Genomic DNA, 18,746 nt, shown 5'->3' with positions numbered 1-18,746 from the left:
TAACAGGGAAACTGAAACTTTGGACCACCTATTTTTGGAATGCCATGTGTCCAAGGAAGTTTGGGATGCTATGGAGGTAACAAATAGTAACATAACTTTAGGACACAATTTGTTGGACTAGATAACTAGCTGGTTCAGTAATGGTAGTAGTGACAATGCTACCTTGTGTCATACCAAGTTGATATGTGTTACTCATGTTTTATGGCATGTCTGGAAAATGAGATGTGCAGTAGCTTTTGATAATGTTCAGGTGCAGGTAAATGTAACAGTTCAGCAGATAAAGAAATCCATCTTGGAATGGAATGAAAATGTGGCTAAATTAGCTGTTAAACAAAGTTAAGTAATAAGGAACAGGCTTACTGTGCCACAGACAGTTCCAGCTATGGGCTATCATAAAATTAATTTTGATGCTTCTTTCATCAAAGAAAATAAAAGTATGGGATCTGGACTAATCATGATCAATGATGCAGGTATCTTTAAAGGAGCCTGGTGCATCCCAACAGTAGCAGAAGATGCAGAGCAAGCAGAAGCATTGGCGTTATTGGAGGCAGTTTAAACAACAATAAGGAGTAGAATCACAAATATCCATCTGGAAGGAGAGTGCACTAATGTTATCAATGCTCTGAATGGAAAAATTGGAGTTGTTAAATGGCAAAATAATGCTATCATTAGGGATTGTGCTGAGTTATTAAAGTTCTTTAATAATTGGGTGATTACATATGTACCCAGAGAAACAAATTGCGCAGCAGACTTGCTTGAAAAAGATGCAGTTAAAATGGCATCTTCATCTTTTTGGATTAGTGGAGCCCCTGAGTGGCTAAATTCTCTTCTTGCAGAGAAACTTCATGTACCAGAAATTTGATTATGAATTAAATTTATCTTTCCTAATAATAAAATAAAATAAAAAATAAAATCAATTTCTCAGTCTTTTTTCCCCCAACTCAATTTCTACTACTGTTGTCCGAATTGAGAAGGTAAATCAGAGAGATAGGTTCCTGAAAAATGAAGAGATTTGAGGGGGGTTTACTTCAATTTGTACAGGAAGTTGTTGCTAAAGAAGAATCCGAAGATGAGAGGTTAAACAAATCAGATGAAGAACTAGGGTTTGCTGTTGAGAAAATGGGCTTTAGTTTGAATTCATGAAGAAGAAACAAAGTCTGTTGTCACCGAATCTTGAGAATGAAGGGAATGATGATCTTCAAGGGTATTTGAATTCACAGAAGAAATGGGTTTCTGTTTCTGTAGGTGGCTGGTGAGAAAGGGTTTGAATAGAGATGATGGAGATGATGCTATAAAGGTCAGATGGATGAGTTTTTAGACAAGTTACAGCTGAAGGAAAAATTGAGCTCATTCTTGAGTTGATATGATATGCAAGGAAGATCTGAAGACCAGTTGCTGCTGCAGAAATTGTAGTTGGTGATTATGGGTTTGATTTGTTGTCATCGAATGGATTAATTGGTTAAGAGGAAGTCGTGTAGCTGCTGCCATGAACGATTGAGCTGAGATGGAAATAAATTTAGGGTTTTGTTGTGGAATGAACCATTGAATGGATACAAGGGATAGTGGAATTGAATCTGCAAGGGGGTTTGAACTGTAGATGCTTCTTAGGGTTTGAGTTCTGCTGCAATGAAGTAAAGGAAATGATTGAACTAAGTCGATGGTAAGATGTGCAACTGTGATGGGAGATTGCAGGTGGAAGTAATGATTTTCATGGGTTTATGTTGCTGAGGCTCAATGTAATGCAAAGCTGGGGATGAAGCTTGGGTTCAACTCGAGCCTGAAATTGACAGTAAAATGGTTGGATTTTGAGTTGATTCAGGGAAGGTTTGAATTTGCTGGCTGAGACAATGAAGCCAAAATGGTGGCATACTTGGGTTGGCAGCAAGTGGAAGAAATGCAGTTGTTGAACACTGATTCAGTTGAATGGTTTACTGGGATTTGTGGTCCAAAGGCTAGTTGTGAACTTGCAGTCTCAGAGAGAGGTTTTGGTTGAAGATACAGATGGTTGTGTTGTGCGCTGCAATGGAGGATGAAGGGAATGAATGGCAAAGATGGGTTTTGGTTAGGGGTGGGACTTGGGTTGGGTTGACCCGTCCAACCCATGCCCAACCCGAACGTTGGGCGGACATGGGCAACGTATTTCAGAACTTTGGGCAAGTTTGGGCATAAATTTTATAAACCAGCGTTAAATTTGGGCAAGTATGGACACAAATATTTCTAACCCAAGTAACCCGCCCAACCCGAAGAACTATGACATAGTCATATAAAACTAGTTTTTATAATTGGTACTAGGTATCACCTGGGGCTTACGGCCCCGACTCAACCTCTCGTGATAGTCATCAGTTTACATACATTAAAACAGACTACATCTTAATCAACGTATCCAAATAATTTTAAAAAATAAGTAAGCAATTTAGTTACTTAGACCCCATGATGTTCACATGTATTTCATAAAATAAATGTTGATATGAAAAATTATTCATAAAACTCAATTCGGATGATACTGTGAAAAAATGATTTCATATTGATATTGTTCTCCCTACATATGCCGTTCCAACTCATTTTATTTTATTTTGGAATCCATAGATTTTTTTGTTGTTGTGCCATATCCATACCATGGATTTTTTTTCTCCCTCCTACGGCCCGCGCTTGACCTGTTCGACTATTTTTTGTTGTATGATTTAACTCATTATTAGACTTAGTTCTGGAATCCAGTTTAAAAAAAAGCATGATTACTTTACTATAATAACCTCTTGAAAAAACTGTATAGCCCCATATAATTTCAAATTATTTTGACGATACTAATAGGAGGCTAATCAATTCGAAAGAAACAATAGTGGTTAGTCATCACTATAATTTCACTATCATTCGAGAATTAAAACTAAACACTAAAATGACCTTGTACCTGAGCTTAATACTTTTCTCCAAATTTTAGCGTAACCGGAGAACCTTTGCAGACATTGGTACACTCTAAACACGCGTTGATGTAAGGATCCAAATTTATACACAGATGGATACATTTGAATAGAAAAAAAATAAATTAAAAAGATCTGTTTTACAAAGAGGAATACAGGTTACAACAACACGTGGATATTTATTCTTAGATGTTTGGTAGCCAAAATCATGGATATCTCCGTCGTTTCCCAAATTCTTAGAATTCCTTCCTCTCTTATCTCTTCTCCGTCCAAATTTTACTAAGAAACTTTTAGCCCTAAAATTCCAAACCATCTGTATACATACACAGACAGAGAGCTCAATTTCTTTTTTGCTGAATCAAAATGTTGTTGTACCTAATCTCTTCATTTACATTATCTTTCTCATTTCCATCATTTTCTTCTCAAAGTTCCCCTAACCCTAACATTTCCCCAACATTTTCATCTTCGTTTTTCAAATTCGCCAAAAAAACTCAAGTAAATTAGGCTTTAAACGAATCTACTTTTCACTGATTCGTCATTAATTCATCATTCTATAATCTCCAATTATTTCGTATCCATGGAAACTTTTTTGCAACTTAGAATTGAAGTCCTTGTTTCAGTGATTGATTTCATTTTGTTTCTTCTCGCACAGAAAATTATCATTTTGTTGGAGTTTGGATATGTTTGCTCTAACTACTTATTTGTCAGGTATGTTAAATTTTGCTATTTTTTTTTTCAATTTGTTAATTTTGCTATTATAGCATGCACTATTCCCTTAGATCATAAGCAGATAGCGTGTTTGAAGTTTTAGTATGACCAAATGAACCTAAGCTATTATAGACATCAATCAATCAAAGATAGTATACATTTTGTCTTGGATACGGGTTTCTTGGGTCATAACCAATGCTGTTTTTTTTCTTGCATTTCCTGCACTTTTATAGACTATGAATGTTTGATGGTATATCAGACTTGTGGTCCGGAAATTTGATGTTTGAGTAACTTACAATCTAATCTCAATTAATCTTGAAACTTGTCAGCTTTCATTCCTGGAATCAATTCGTAAAGAAGCAATAAAATGGATACAAAGAGTCATTTGTTATTATACATTTTGTTACTGCTATACTTTCTGTTAGTTACCTATATAGATTACTCTCTTTTGGACGAATTAATTTTGTAAGATTTTCAAAATACGTCAAAATATGTATAAATCAAAAAATTATGTTTTTTCTTAATCTGATGTTACCTTTCTCAAAATATCTTATTAAATTTTGGTTTTGTACAGGTTGAAGAATCTAAGTAAATGAAGCCGAAACAATCCAGAGAATGGAGCTTTTAATTCTATCAACACTTGAATGGAAGATGAATCCAGCAACTCTTATTTCATTGCTTGATCACATTATTAGAAGATTTGGGTTAAGTAACAATCAAGATTGGGAATTCCTCCAAAGATGTGAACATATTCTTCCGTTAATAGACCGTTTGTGGTAAAACTAAGGTTATTTCTGTTTTCTGACTGTACTTTCATCATTTTTACGTTTCAGATTCCAAGTTTTTTCATTACCTTCCATCAGTTTTAGTTGCGGCAGTAATGCTAAATGTTATTGATGAGGTTGAAACTGAAAACCCAATGGAATATCAACACCAACACATGACTGCTCTTAAACTCACAAAGGTCTGTCCTTTTCATATCTCATCATTTTCCATAGAGGTTGATCTTCAATTCAAATCATCTAATCTGGATTGATTGAATGATCACATTGCAGGAGGATGTAAATGAGTGTTATCAGTTCCTAATGAAGTGGGCATTTAGCTGCAATTTCAATTAAACGAAAGTATGCTTTTAGTAGTTTTACTTATTGTTAGTATCTATGTTACTGAGGAGGGAGCTGATGAGTGTCAAGATTTGGCAGTTTCAGGTATGTAGGCTTTTATTTATTATTTTTTCATGCCATTCAAATAGAAACTCAATATTAAGACTTATCTTCTTAGGTGTCCCTAAAATTTTATCTATGTATCAAGAGGAAGTTGATTTTCTCCAATCAGCCCAAATTTGGTTTCTTCTATTTGTCCATTTATCACTTGTATAATGGCATTAAGTTTTGTTGCTCAATTACAGAGTTAAATTTCTTATTACAGGAAGAGAGAACTGTTAGATCAGGGGCTTTTTCTGCCGGTAGGGTGTGAATGTTGGCAAGTCACTTGAGAACCTCAACAATTGGCAAGAGTCTTTACTTCAGGTACTGCTACGACCTTTGGTTTATGACCTCTTCAAGGTATTAGTTTAAGCAAAATCGTTCTCTAAAGAGACAGTAGATTTTTATTTATTTTTGATAAACTTCTGGAATAATAGAAGATATACGGGAAATAAAATAACTTTCAAATTGAAGAACTGATGGATAAACTATTAGTTTCCTCAAGCTAGAACTGAATAAACTAAACATGAATGTAGAAAAAATGAACATTAAAGTCAATAGTTATGCCAAATCAAATAAATATGAGTAATTTAAAGTAAAACTTCTGGATAAACAATGTTAGTTGTTTCAAGTTTTTCAGTATCCTCTCCTAGTAGCATTGTTATCCTATTTGCAGCAGTGCATCTTGACAAAGCTACGTATAGTTAGCCATGGCCGAATACGTGAGTTCTCCCTCCTATGATCGGGGCTCAACCTCGTCATCCGAAAGACCACAGAATTCATCGGAACCATCTGATGTAAAATCTTCATTAGCAACTGACCTGTACACGCCAACAAATTTACACATAGTTAGTGGTAATTAATAATGAAGTGTATACCTGAGCATTATCAGTTGCTTAAAGTAGAGTGATTGCAAAATCAAAACATGCTTGCTATATATGTAATAGTCCTCAACTTGTTTGCACGTTTTACTAAATTTCAAGTGATAATTACCCCCATTTTGAGTCCTCAACTTGTTTGCTATATATGTAATAGTCCTCAACTTGTTTGCTCAACCTCGTCATCTGAAAGACCAAAGAGTTCATCGGAACCATCTGATGTAAAATCTTCATTAGCAACTGACCTGTACACGCCAACAAATTTACACATAGTGTATACATGAGCATTATCAGTTGCTTAAAGTAGAGTGACTGCAAAATCAAAACATGCTTGCTATATATATAATAGTCCTCAACTTGTTTGCACGTTTTACTAAATTTCAACCAAGAATTACCCCCATTTTGAGGAAGATTCGTGTTTTAGTACTCTATGTTTATGCTCCGTTAAACCTCTTATCAGGTGATGAAAAGAACGGTCATTTGAGAAAACTGAAGAAAGTTGCTGAGAACAACCTTTGTGCTGCCATTGTAGAATGCGATGGAGTTTTCCACGTTGCGAGTCCAGTTCCTGGCGATCGCGTAGCCAATCCTGAGGTATGCGATTTGCTTACACTAAATTCTATTTTACCGGGGGCTCTATCATATGTTCCATAAAAATAAAAAGGATGCTTTAACTGTTACATTCTCAGTCATTAGTAAGCTTATGTCGTAGGTGGATACCAAGACCACCGTAATGGGGACACATAATGTTGTAACAACATGTAGTGAGGCAAAAGAGGGTAGTAGTTGTGTCATCTGTTGCTGCTGTTGTTACGAACCCTGTGTCATCTCTTTTGAGGCAATGTACAGGGGAGTCTTGGTAATGCCTAATTATTACCTTGTTTTTTAGACCTATAAAGAACTTATCTGGACATTATTTTACCAATACGGACTGAACCACAGGAATCCACATGAGTTCAAAGCTCGCAAATTCTACTTTTTTTTTTTTTTTTGAATTAGAAGCAAATATAGATAAACATAAGAATTATAGAGATGAACAATTATGCAAAAGAGATGTTACGTTTGGATATAAGTTGATTCCATGGGCTCCATGGATGCGTCGTTGCCCAGAATGTTTGAACTCCCCTGTACCAAAATGCTTGAACTCCCTATACATTGATATACAATCAATTAGATATTCTCAGCTGTCTAGGCCCGTGAATGATATGTTTAGGTATTTACCGGACTATCTGAGCCATCAATATTGTGGAAGTGGTTTGTGTAGCATGTGCGCCTCCGTTTGGTATGGGTAGCCTATAACATATACAGTTAATTTTGTCAGCGTCTAGTCTAGAAATCTTGAAATAATAACACATGTTGTATACCTCTTTGATCGATAAATCTCTCTTATGCCGAGTTTTATTCTGCGGACCTACTTGCTGGGAAACGGGTTGATTCCGATTAAAATACCAAGAAAATAATGCCGTTAATTTAAAGTTAATTAGTACTGTTGTAGATATGATTTTTTTTTTTGTTAATTATGTACTAATGTATGTATCCTGGCAAGATGACTGCATATTCATGAACACATCCGGCTGTCTATTGTCCATTATTTGTAGATGAACTTTATCTGTATAGCACCACTAAAGACTATTTTTTTTTATTATTTTTTTTCTTGTCTGAGAATCTGAGAGGGAGGAATCCAAATAGAGCTACAAATTAGTATTACTGCTAATGTATGAAAAAGTCTTACTGCTAAAATTCTTGTGTATAACCTTCACATTAGTATCAAATACGATACTTTCACTTATCATTTATAAAAAGATTATCTAATCTGAAAAACCCCTAATTTTTTTATAATTTTTTAGGCCACAACCCTGTAACCGCAATTGAAGAGACCGATTTTGGAAGATCCACAAAGAATAGTGCGGCTGCACCATTGATTCAGCTGTTTTGGCTGTGAATCATTGTGTGAAAAATGAGAGATGAATCTTCTGGTAGTTGAATTTGAATCCGAGAACAACAAGAAATGGTGGATGAATTATGTAAAAGACGGTTTATTTCAAGGGTTCCGTTGAAGCAGATAAGGCAGAAAAGAAGAATCATCAATGGGTTATGTAAATGGTTATTAATCTGTGTAGGGGTACGGCGAATTGAAGAATTAGGTCATCAATTGGAAGAACCGAAGATGAATTAGGGGTTTCTGCTGCTGTAGCTAAGAACAGATATCTTAGGGTTTGAATTGGTTTTCTGGCTTCATGTGAAATCTCAGAAGACTAAGTTGAGATTTGGGTTTTGTAGTGGTTGATAATGGAAGAGATGATGCCAAAACATGGTGGTGCTGTTCTGGTAAAGATGTAGGATGGAATTGCAGTTGGTTGAGGTTCTGATTGTACTCGAATTGGTGAAGCTGCAAAGGAAGATTACAGGGAAAGATGGAATGAATCTGGAAGAGGTTCGCCAATAAATATTCCTGTGCTTTTCAGGATCTGAAATTGAGGTAATTACCTTGTATGATTATTCTAATTAGTTCTATTTTTTTGATTCTTTGAGTACATGTATCACGTGATTTAGTCGACCATTACATTGAATTTGAGAATCAGTCATATAAATTTGTATAATATGAGCTGTAATGTATAAAATATTTGAAATTATATTTTTAAAATTTACATTTACGTAATTGTAACATCATATAAAATAGAAGACCCGAGGGACTTTAGTGATATAAACTGTAAAAAATGGATTTGAGTATAAGTGTTCAACCTAAATAAATGGATTTAATGTTCAACCTTTAGTGATCACATCAATAGATTGCCTATACCTAGTAGCGATTCCAACTTCATGTTCCTGTAATGATTTTGTATTTTTATTGAAGTTATTTCTATCCATTCTTACTGTTAATGTCTAATACCTTCTTAAACTCTTACCTGTTAATCGGTAATGATTTACCAATGCAGATTACAAAATGTGGGTGGTAATTGCTGACACAGCTGCATGAAACTGCACCATTAACAGTTTAATGGCGACCATCTTCTAGAACTTAAATTTATATTGCATCATTGATGTGTGCATATTGTCTACACATATATTTTTAGAACCTAGCTTAGGGGTCGTGGCACAATCAGGTTTTGTTACGTAGCTGGGGTTGCTGATGTTAGTTGCTGGGTTTGATTTGCAATTCATATTTTACCAATTTCTTGATTTAATGTATACTACTATTACTTTACAATGTTTGCATACCTCGTCTTAAACACTTCCAGAAATATCGCTATTTTGCCTGTGAGCCTAATTGACACATAAAGATGAAAAACATACTAAACTAAAATATAACCATCCTGGCAGCTAAATATTTGTTTTACGTAATTCTTAAGAGAATGACTCGTCTAAATAGATTGAGTAAAGTAGGTTATAGTTTGGTGCATTTTCGTCTTCCTTTTCTTTTCCATGGCATTTGACTCGCATGTATGTAGTAATATAGAAGAACATTACCGCTTTGCTTATGTTACTATCTTTGTCGTGATCATTTGCCTATGTTTAAGCTTTTACAGTCAGCTTAGGAAGTACTCGTTTTATACTTTTGAGTGAATTTGTTTTCAAGTATGAATTGAATGTCTTGGTGAAAGCTTGTTTGTAGACGAATATAGGGCAAGTAGGGTTGTGATCTTAAATATAAACAACTACAAATCATTTCCATGGTCATTATTTGGACTGATGGTAAGACTTTTGAAATTGAATGATGCATCGTTCAATATGAATTTGAATATGCACTTTAACCAAGATAATTAAAGGAGATGACCATTAGTTAACCAAGACGGGCTTTATAATCCAAGAGATAAATTATAAGACACAGAATAGATTAATTGTATATAAGATCATCGAGGAACAATAGAGGATACTGGAAATGATATATCTTTAAAAATGTAAGTTTGTCTGTGAATGAACTGTGAACATAAATCACATAAACATGGGTAATAAACATGAAAAATACATTCTTTTAATCCCACCACAGCGATGTGACCATCAATTGCTTCTACATGTGTGACTGATATCCTTTCTTTTAAAATCATAATATTTATTTTGTTATTGTTCTTCAAGGGAAAGAGTATAAGATTTTGTTATCAGGCACAAAGAAGAAAAGGGATTTACTCAGGATGTAAGAACCTTCGATGCAGTTGAATGTATACTTATGTACCTGTATGATTAATCCCCTAAGCAAGAACACGCTATTCTTCTTTTTCTTTCCAGACCTCTTAATTCCTGCTTTGTTTCACTTCTGATTCAATATATTTTTAAAATTGTATATATACTGTTCAGCCATGATAAAACATTAATTAGATCTGCAATTGGTATATTAATATATTTTTAAACATAGTAATTCATGACACAAATTCTATCCTTGAATTTCATAGTAATCCTTTATTATTAGAATGTTCTCGTTAATTTAATGTTGCCTTCGTTGATCATGCTTCTGTCATAACAGCCCCTTTGGGTTTTTCAGTTAAGCCTTCCGTCCCTTCACAGTCAAGAACCGAGCCATTCACCAGTGTGTTCACCACTATCACCAGGTATGATGTCAGTTTGTATTATGTCTTTGAGCTTTATTTGTTTCCTTCACTGGAATGCTCATTAATGTTCTATCATGACTTACTTTTGTAACTGATTGACTCAGGGCCTGCTCTTCCTGCTAATGCATACCTTCAAGCTTCAGGTTCTTTGGCGAGGAAGCAAGGGCAATATTTCCACCAGTCGTTCAAGCCAGTGAGTTTGTCACCTCCACCTCCTAATCAAGGTATATAAAATCAAATTCCATGTTACTGTAGTTATAACGTAATGCTTCTGTTTTTTTTATTTAGGGAGTTTTAAAGTTTGATCATACTTGTAGATTAGTATATGGCAATGGCATGATGTATCACATCATACCCTGTAGTTCATATGTATCTGAGGCTGACCTTTTTTTTTACAATGTGATGGTTGAGTTATCATTTGTTTTTATTACTGAAATTCAGAATAATAAAAATAGTTGTTGATATGCATAAAAATTTAAAAAAAGAGTAATCCATCCCAAAATTACATAAATGTTCATATGTGAATTCAATATATAGCTCTACAATAAAACCTCGGGGTAGACAATGTTTGTAGTTGAAAGTTCCTTTGTTTCATTTGGTAGTAGCACGGTTATTCTATGTGCGGCAGTGCATCTAGACAATGCTACGTAAAGTTGACCATGGCTAAACACAGGAATGCTTAGATCAATTCCAACGTATTTTACTGACTGTCCTTGTGACTTGTTGATCGTCATAGCATAAGCAGGACGGACAGGAAACTGACGCCTTGTCAGGTTTATATTCATCTCTGACACAGATGGTTTGAAATTTATCCTTGGGATAAATACAATTTCTCTGGTCTTTTCGCCAGTTATAATCTTGGCTTCAATTACATGCTGTCCACATCTAGTGACCAACATTCTTGTGCCGTTGCAGAGGCCTTCTGTTGGTGCAAGATTTCTCAACATCATGATGGGGCATCAACTTGAATGGAGGCATTCCAGGTGGATTTAAATTCTGCAGGTTTTCGCTGGAAAAGTGTGGAATATTCCCAGCATCATCTGGATTTAACTTGTCTGCAACAAGGTATGTGTACATATCTGCGTCTAATTTTTTCGTTGCTTCAGCATTAATCTTCTTCACGTCATCATTACGGGCTGACAGTAAAATACGCTCAGTAAATCGTTCTGTAGATACCCTTTCTTTTGTTCCCAGCCAGGGGTAAAGACTGGTTATGAGTTCAACCATTTTCTCGCATCTATTTATTGTGTTTGGAAGATTAACAGTTGCTTTTGGATTATCACCAACCTATCATTTATATCCAACAGATTCATATATAAATCAGAGCCATGTGCAAGGATAAATGGAACAAAAGCATGTGAAAAACAAAGTAAGATTCGTACCTCTACCAAGAACTTTGCAAAAGATACACTATCAGCTTCAAGCGCATCCAGCCTCATATTTTGGTGCAGCGCCAATACAGTGACGTCATTCCAAAGTACTGATCTCCTCAGACATGCTGCAACCACTTCTTCGCGACATCCACCGGCTACAACAGGCAATGTCTGCCTAAAGTCTCCTCCTAGAACAACGGTAATTCCACCAAATGGTTTTTCCTTATTACCAATATCACGTAGAGTTCTATCAACTGCTTCCACACAAAATCTATGTTGCATGGGTACTTCGTCCCATATAATCAATTTTACTTGTTTCAGCATTTTAGACTCTGGATCTTGTTTGTCAACCCCAGAAACACTGTTTTCGGCAATTTCAAAGGGAATCTTGAACGTCGAGTGCGCTGTATGACCTCCTACCAGCAGTAGTGAAGCAATGCCAGACGAAGCAGCAGTTAAAACTATGTTCCCATCCCTGCGGCAGCTATTTGCTAATGTGTTATACGGAAATGTTTTACCGCTTCCCGCACTGCCATTTAGAAAAAACAGTTTAACCTCACCATCTCTTACCGAATTAAACACGGCGTTGTACGCTGATGTCTGTGCAGGATTCAACTTCCTGATGCTCTCTTCGACCTCAGCATCACTCACTGCAAGTTGTAGACACCGATACTCCCACATATACTTGTCACCAACAGCATCACTCCATGTTAGTTTTGATCTTGGCATGTCCTCAAAATCTTCGAGCGACTTGCCAGATTCACGCAATTGTTCATCCAAAAGGTATAACCCATAATCAAATATTTGCTCATCTGTTGGCTTCTTGATATTATACTTCATGCGTAGTTTAGAATGTAAATCATCGCATATGTGTTGCCTAAACTTTGACCACAAAACGTTTGGTTGATTAGGATTGCAGTCACAAAGAATTATCTTGAAAAGTTTTCTTAGTTGAACCCCAGTTTTCATCACTGCTGCCTCTCCTAAACACTTAGACCATTCATTGTCATCTCCTAAAATTCCTAATGCGATGCATGCTCCTTTAAGCGTACGATGCAGTTTCCTAGAATCAGCATCCCCAACAGTTTTCAGTTTGTCAAATGAATCTGCACCGGCTACAACTGTTAGTAATAACCGCAGGTAATACAATTCACCGACATTAGGACTGATGAAGTACATCCTTGCAATTGCGAAACCCTGTTTCCTTTCTTTTCATTCTTTTTTGTCCCATACAAAATGTTGTGGGAACTCTTGACAAGTATATGCTTTGGCTGCCGGATGCTTGCAATAATACTCAAAGAACCCCATCAATGTTGACTTATAGTTATTTGCAGCAACAGTGACCATGTCCATTGACTTAGTTGCATCATAAACAAACCTCTGTTGGTTGGGAAGATGAATAGCCAAGCGAACTACATTAGATTCTTCCTGATGCATTGAGTGCCCATATAAACGCCACGTAGCCTCAGGTGCCCCAATATATCTTGCATCAATGTATTGTTGTACCTCATCACATTCACCGACAATTAGTGTTGCACGATCGTGTCCTTCATAGATATATTTGTGTATATATTTAACATCCCTTACACCCCCACAGATTTCAACATTAATGTGGCAATTGAACATCCTTGACAGATAAGGATTGTATGGAACCACATTTGTGTTGTTCGCTTTGAATGCAGTTCGTACCAATACCTCCTTCCCATTATCGCGGTGACGATATATTGGATATCCGCCTTCGTCCATACTTGTACACTCGGTATGTTTTTTTCGGATAACCTCTGCTGCATTTTCCATTTTTCATGCACATGGAGTCCACACCACATGGACCATGCACCATGCATTTTCTGACAGTATCAAATAAAGCTGGATCTGTTTCTTCACCTGGAAATTCGGCACTGACAAATTTATCAACCTGTTCAACTGTCTTTATTTTTTCAGGACCATCCAGGAATATAAGAGCATGCATATGAGGTAAACCACGTTTTTGAAATTCAATGGTGTACACATGAGCAACCACCTTTCCGAACACATTCCCTTTCTTTATTTCTTTCATCAACTTGTCTCTATTTAATTCGAATACACGTGCTATGAGATCTGGACGATCCGACGCATATTGACGTGGTTCAAGCGCATTTTGAATTTCAGGCCAACGCGGATTCGGGGTCATTGTTAAGAAGATATCTGGATGATGATTAAACCGGGTAATGACCATTGAATCTTGATAAATCTCATACATATGCCTAGGACCACCTCGATGGTAATACATATGGCTTACCCAAGTCTTCGGGAGTTAGCCCGGATTCCGCCGAGGCCTTTATATGTTCATACGAATCTGCTTGCAGCTTATCCTGGTTTATCTTAAGACAATACAGACGGTTCTGTTCTGTTGATGCCCAAGCGTCCACCAGGTATTGTTAAAAAAGTTTTTTTGCTCTTAGTATGGTAGAATACTCGCTTTGGCGCTTAAATAGACGAAAACTGTGAAATTGTTTCACAGTTAAAGGTTTAGTAGTATGTTTTCCTGTTTCAGGGTCCAGCTGCTTCATATCAGGATGCCAACCCATCTCGCCGTATGGAAACAGTAAAACATAATGCAGGGGAAAGTATGCAGGGTGACACTCTGAAATACGTTTGAATCCATTTCTCCCCTTGCGGTGAAGTATTATATCTCTGAAGTCAGGCTTCTGAGAACCATCTCCGGGTAATATTACAGAGATTTCATCGGCCGTTGGTAGGTTATAACGCCTTTCATCTGTAGATTGCTCGTAGTACATGATGACTTTGACACTATTGTCTGTGGAGTCAGCATTGCTCAGAAGTTCTCGTGCCTGGTAATATTTATCGCAAAAAACATTATGTTCTGAGATAATTTTCTGGACCTTTTTAAGAACTTCTTTATCCAGCTTGGGATTCCGTGTTGCACGAACAGCCAATGCCTGATCTGGGTCATAGAAATACAGCTGATGATACATTGGGTCTTTACCCTCGTCTGGTAGTAAAGTTCCGGAATTATGTCGAAGTTCACCATGAATTGCAAAACCTTTTGGGCCCTTCCCCTTCAGGACCCTCTTATCCGGTTTACAACCGAGACTGGTATAGGCGTTTGAAGCATTGTACTCCCGCATGTGATCTCTGTAAAACCTCGACTCGGCATCGTCTCCTTCAAGTAAATCCATTAGTTCTTTTGGAGGCTCCAGCAGCGCAGGGAGTATTACTTTTCCTTTGCGGAAACATCTTGAAAATTTTGGATTCTTCTTGGATGAGTCGGTTGTCCTCTCATCAATCCAATGCAGTGCTCCACATGAAGAACATTCTATATCCATTTCACCAAGGTAATGACGAACAGACATACGCAAATTATTTTTTTGGTGTTCAATTCTGTCTATACCATCTTCCTCCTCGTCCGAAAGACCACAGAATTCATCGGAACCATCTGATGTAAAATCTTCATTAGCAACTGACCTGTACACACCAACAAATTTAGACATAGTTAGTGGTAGTTAATAATGAAGTGTATACATGAGTATTATCAGTTGCTTAAAGTAGAGTGATTGCAAAATCATAACATGCTTGCTATATGTGTAATAGTCCTCAACTTGTTTGCACGTTACAAAATTTCAACCGAGAATCTTTCCTATTTCAGTACTCTATGTTTATGCTACGTGAATCCTCTTATCAGGTGATCTATTAGCTGCTGAGAAAACTGAAGAACATTCAACTCTTTAAGGTAGAGTTGCTTGATTACAACATCCTATGTGCTGCCATTGTAGAATGCAATGGAGTTTTCCACGTTGCCAGTCCAGTTCCTGCCTATTGCATAGCCAATCATGAGGTATGCAATTTGCTTACACTCAATTCTATTTAAACGGATGCTTTAACTGTTACATTCCTAGCCATTAGTAAACTTATGTCGTAGGTGTATACCAAGACCACTGTAATGGGTACACATAATCTGTTGCTGCTTTTTTTACGAACCCTGTGTTGTCTGGACATTATTTTACCAATACTGGCTGAACCACATGAATCCGCATGATTTCGAAGCTCACAGATTCCATGACATTTTTTCTAGAGATGAACAATTATGCAAAAGAGATGTTACGTTTTGATATAAGTTGATTCCGTGGGCTCCAGGGATGCGTCGTAGTCCGAAATGTTTGAACTCCCCTGTACCAGAATGCTTGAACTAACCTGTACATTGATATACAATCAATTAGATATTTCCAGCTGTATGGGCCTATGAATAATATGTTTAGGTATTTACCGGACTATCTGAGCCATCAATATTGTGGAAGTGGTTTGTGTCGCATGTACGTCTCCGTTTGGTATGGGTAGCCTATAACATATACAATTAGTTTTGTCAGATGGCAAACAATTTGATTTTATCTAGTCTAGAAATCTTGACATGTTGTACACCTCTTTGATCGATAAATCTCTCTTACGCCGAGATTTATTCTGCGGACCTACTTGATTCTGAGTAAAATATCAAAAAAATAATGCTTTTAATTTAAAGTTTATTAGTACTGTTGTATATATGATTTCTTTTGTTAATTATGTACCAATGTATGTATACTGGCAAGAAGATTATATATTCATGAACACATCATTATAAAAATAACAAATGCAGAGAATGTGCAACTTCTATCGAGTATGCATCTGTCCGTTGTTCTGGATGCCGGCTACTCTGAATAAGTTGTTTCTGCTTATTTTTCTCCCATCGTTTCAGCTGGGCCAAGGACCTTTTATTACAATGGTTAGGATCGCTTTGATTCTGTTTAAAAGACAAACAAAACAATGCAGTTAATTATGTACTAATGTATGTATACCTGCAAGAAGACTGCACATTCATGAACACATCAAATAAAAATACCCAATGCTTTACATTGGATTGCAGAGAATGTGCAACTTCTACCAAGACTGCATCTGCCTGTTGTTCTGGATTCTGGCTAGTCTGAATAAGTTGTTTTTTTTTTCCCATCGTTTCTGTTGGCCTAACGACCTTTTATTATTCAGGTTAAGATCGTCGTGCTCTTGGGAACCTACTTGCTGGGCAACGCTTTGATTCTGAATAAAAGACCATCAAACAAATTGGCTTGTGAGAAGAAAATTTTGATGCTGATGTAAATTAAAGTTAGGGTTTATAAATTAAAGTTAGGGGTTTTACCGAGTATGCGTCTCTCTGTTGTTCCTGCCTTTTTTTCTCCCATCGTTTCAGCTGGCCCAAGGACCTTTTATTACAAAGGTCAACATCAACGGCATCTATATGTTGTTCTGCATCTGTATGTTGTTCTGGATTCTGGCTACTCTGAATAAGTTGTTCCTGTTTTTTTTTCCCGCATCGTTTCCGTTGGCCTAAGGATGCTTTACTGCTAACATTGAGATAAGCACCTTTTGGTGCATACTTGCTGCAGGAACTGATTTAAAACTGATGGAACTGTTTTTATTGTAAAACTGGGAGGTGCTTCGTATAAATCAAGAACTGATAGAATTGTTTTTATGGTAAAACTGTGAGGTGATATATATGGTAAATCTCGTTTTGTGGGAAGTCTTGTTTAGTTATTTTTTTTTTCTCCCTTCGTTTTAAATAAGTGTGCCCCCTATTATTCCCAGTCGTCCAAGTCAAACGAAATCTGGACGATAATGACCGTAAGATGAACCTTTTCGGCCAATCCTGTCCGCTCTTTGACTCTTTTGATCAAGGAGTCAATTACCACGTCTTTTTGTAACTATGATCATTATTTATTTAGAGTAATTTTATTTTAGCATTTATCTTCAAATCTAATAATGAAAATATAAATTATATCTATCTCATTAATCATTCAATACAAAAGAAAATGTTTATATTATTATAAATATTCTGTAGTTATTTGGAAATGTAAGATAATTGGAGCAATTAAATCTTATTATTACTAAAATTGTTATTATCATATTAAAAAATTCGTATGTCTGGCGAAACTTGGGCCAACCCGAGGAACCCGGGGAACCCGACAAACATAACTTGGGCGGACTTGGGTAGTACCTCCATGGGTTCCACGGGTTCGATGGGCAATCTGGACAAAGGATTTCTAGCTCGGGTCTGTCTCGGCCAACCCTTCTAACCCGCCCAACCAACCCAAGTCCCACCCCTAGTTTTGGTGGATGAATTAGGTGGAAATGGTTCTTGTAACTGAATCAGAGTTGAGGCTATAGATTGGTGGTCACTGCCATGAGAAGATGGTTGTGTTAACTGCAAGTGGTGGTACAAAGTAATGGGACTGAAATTGTTTGAGATGAAGAGGATGGGAGTGTGCAGAATGATGCTGTTGCAAATGAGCTGGCTAGGCTTGTAACTTGCAGGAGGTTGTGTTGGTGGAACTGTTTAAGCTGTTACAATGTGGCCATGGTGCATAGATTAGATGGCTCAGGTGGTGACGCTGAAGGCTAAGCAGAAGGAGAAGATTTTGTTGCTGTCATGCATCTGAAGCTGGAGTCGTAGCTGCTATTGAAGCAACAAAGGAGCTGAGAAGATTGAAAGCATGGAGTCACTGGTGCTGTGTGAAGGCTTAGAAGAGAAATTGGTTGTGCAGCTGAAATTACGGGCGAGTATGAGATGTAGTTGATTACTGAGTTGCAGAATCGAAGATGCAGCTGAAAGTGGAAGCTACATCCAACAGATTGAATGTTTGAGCTGTGAGAATGCCTGAATTGCATTAGATGAATGATTAAGAATGTGTATGTGAATGAAATATGCAGAGAGGCTGTAGAAATGACCTGGAATCGGCCAGAATTCCTTTATGGTGAGTTGACTCACCTGACCCGGTTTGACTCAGAAAATGACTTGGATCCGTTTAGTCTGGGCTTGGCTAATAGGCTCAGAAACGTATTGGCAACGGGCTAACCTGGAATGAGAAGAGAAAGTATTTAGCCGAGACTTTTCCCTGTTGAAAGACGGCTTTTATCTTTGCTTTTACTTTTGTTCTAGGGTTTTAGAAACGTGATAGATTTTCTCTTCCTTCTTGTTATGAACTCCATTAACACAAGTAGATAATTTATTTTTATTGGTTAAAGATGTAGTCGGATTTTGCAAGCATGGTTTTTGATATGATGAATTAGTTTTCTCTCCATATTATCGATCACTTTCTAC

At 36.8% G+C, this 18,746-nt stretch overlaps 1 long non-coding RNA gene across 15 annotated transcripts; it reads left to right on the top strand.

Annotated features, from left to right (window-relative positions):
• The first annotated feature begins 2,900 nt into the window (after window positions 1-2,900).
• LOC113319650 lies at window positions 2,901-17,168 on the top strand. 15 transcript variants are annotated; one of them, XR_003345715.1, is made up of 20 exons: window positions 3,054-3,623; window positions 4,198-4,327; window positions 4,457-4,587; window positions 4,679-4,831; window positions 5,052-5,152; window positions 6,167-6,300; window positions 7,554-8,185; window positions 8,643-8,652; window positions 9,781-9,838; window positions 10,166-10,250; window positions 10,355-10,474; window positions 11,166-11,315; window positions 11,558-11,822; window positions 11,945-12,406; window positions 13,259-13,382; window positions 13,565-13,597; window positions 13,772-14,034; window positions 14,157-14,958; window positions 15,306-15,458; window positions 16,637-17,168. It is a non-coding gene; the product is annotated as an uncharacterized LOC113319650 (long non-coding RNA). The 15 variants fall into 15 exon arrangements; XR_003345718.1 differs by lacking the exons at window positions 8,643-8,652; window positions 9,781-9,838 and adding an exon at window positions 2,901-2,986 and having other exon boundaries at window positions 3,568-3,623; window positions 10,184-10,250; XR_003345719.1 differs by lacking the exons at window positions 8,643-8,652; window positions 9,781-9,838 and having other exon boundaries at window positions 3,054-3,410; window positions 3,568-3,623; window positions 10,184-10,250.
• Window positions 17,169-18,746: the final 1,578 nt, after the last annotated feature.

The sequence above is a fragment of the Papaver somniferum genome, chromosome 10, assembly GCF_003573695.1.
Source record: "Papaver somniferum cultivar HN1 chromosome 10, ASM357369v1, whole genome shotgun sequence".
NCBI lineage: Eukaryota > Viridiplantae > Streptophyta > Magnoliopsida > Ranunculales > Papaveraceae > Papaver > Papaver somniferum.
Note: the sequence above shows the minus strand (reverse complement) of the source record. Positions and strands in the feature narration are given on the sequence as shown.